Genomic DNA, 1976 nt, shown 5'->3' with positions numbered 1-1976 from the left:
CTGCATTATAAGTGTTACTATACGGGTTATTTTGAGGTCTAGAATTAGTACCCATATAGTGGATATTTTCTTCATCAGTGCTAGGGTTGAAGGACGGATACTCTGTATTGTGCACTCCTCCTCCATTTGAATCACACCTCATCACTAGATATACCTAAGTAGGACCATACAAACCATCAATCTTTTTATTTAATAGTTCTACTTGGTTAAAGAGCATAGCGACCGCGTCGAGATTGAAAACACCAACTGCTTTTATTGGCTTTGTTCTCATGACTTGCCACTGATAGTTATTTAGTGACATCTCTTCAATAAATTCATAAGTCTCTTCAGGCATTTTTTTGTTTAAAGTTCTATCGGCAGCTGCGTCAATCAATTGCCTTGTTGAGGTGTTCACACCGTTATAAAAAGTTTGAACCTGCAACCATAGAGGTAACCCATGGTGAGGGCACCTTCTCAATAAGTCACTGTATCTCTTCCATGCATCATAAAGAGTTTCTAGATCCATCTGCACAAAAGAAGAGATATCATTCCTTAATTTAGCCGTTTTAGCCAGCGGAAAATATTTAAGTAAAAAATTTTCGGCCATTTGTTCCCAAGTGGTGATTGACCATCATGGTAACGATTTCAACCACTGTTTAGCCTTATTCATCAATGAGAATGGAAACAACCGAAGGCGAATGGCATCGTCAGAAATGCCATTGATCTTAAAGGTGTCGCAAAATTCTAAAAAAATTTCTAAATGAGTGTTTAGATCCTCGTCCTATAAACCATCAAACTGAAAAAACTATTGTATCATTTGAATCATGTTAGGTTTCAGTTCAAAATTATTTGCAGTAACAGCAGGTCTAACTAAACTCGATTCAGTTCTTGTTAAAGTAGATTTAGCATAATCATACATAGTACAAAGAGCAGGATCCTGATTTACTGGATTTGCAGCAACCATAGGAGATAACGGATTATTCTGATTATCAGTCATCTCCTCGGTTGTGGTATGGATATCAGCCTCTCGGTCTTCCTCTATGTATTGTAGGCTTCACCTTATTTCTCTTTGGTTTCTGCGAACTGTGCTTTCGATTTCGCTATCAACAAGTAGAGGTCCTGACGTGTTTCTTCTAGTCATAAACTATAAAACCCTGCCAGAAGTAAAGAAAAGAAAATTTAATAAATAAAAACAAAATTAAATTGCAATGAAAATAAATAATGGCTAAAGTAATAAAAATCAAGCGTTTCTAATATCTTAGTCCCCGGCAACGGCGCCAAAAACTTGATGGTCGTAAAACTAACTAAATTCGACTAAGGCAAGCGCATCTATCGAACAATAGTATAGTTGTGGTGAAATCGAAAATATCGTATCTACGAGGACTAAAAGTACTAGTAATTACTATCTTTTTATTATCTAGCCTAAGAATGGAAGGGATATTTTAAAACTAAAATTAACTATCTAACTAACTAAGGTTACGATAGAGATTAAAGTTGGAAATACATTTTAGAAAACCGATGGAGAAGACAATACCTAAGGAAGAATCCACCTAGACTTCACTTATTACCTTTGAGTTAGATGATTTATTCACTTAACTTAAACAGTAGAAATCTTTTATTTATGTTAATATCTCTCTCGAGACTAAAAATAACTAACTCTAGGTTGATTAATTGAAATCTCTTTCTAATTAAAACCCCTATTACCGCATTAACTCGATCTATGGATGCCCTTATTAGATGTGATTCTAATCTGGCAGATTTATGTCGTCCTATCTCTAGGATTGCATGCAACTCCGCTTAATTATGAATGATCTACTCTTAAACAGGGACTTTTGCTCCACTGAATAAGCACATCAAAAACCTGAATTAATATCCTAGAATATTAAAGCAAGGGTTAAATTCATAATTAAAAATAAGAACAAGTAGTTATCATATAACTCAAATAATAATAAGATCCGTCTTAGGTTTTATCTCCCTTAGGTATTTAGGAAGTTTAG

General features: G+C 34.6%; 1 non-coding gene across 1 annotated transcript; it reads left to right on the top strand.

The window, feature by feature from the left end:
• Positions 1–431: 431 nt before the first annotated feature.
• Positions 432–538, top strand: LOC121216927 (small nucleolar RNA R71). Its single transcript, XR_005913149.1, has one exon. It is a non-coding gene; the product is annotated as a small nucleolar RNA R71 (small nucleolar RNA).
• Positions 539–1976: the final 1438 nt, after the last annotated feature.

This window comes from Gossypium hirsutum, chromosome A02 (genome assembly GCF_007990345.1).
Source record: "Gossypium hirsutum isolate 1008001.06 chromosome A02, Gossypium_hirsutum_v2.1, whole genome shotgun sequence".
Lineage (NCBI taxonomy): Eukaryota > Viridiplantae > Streptophyta > Magnoliopsida > Malvales > Malvaceae > Gossypium > Gossypium hirsutum.
The sequence above is the reverse complement of the archived record's forward strand: the minus strand, read 5'-3'. Positions and strand labels throughout refer to the sequence as shown.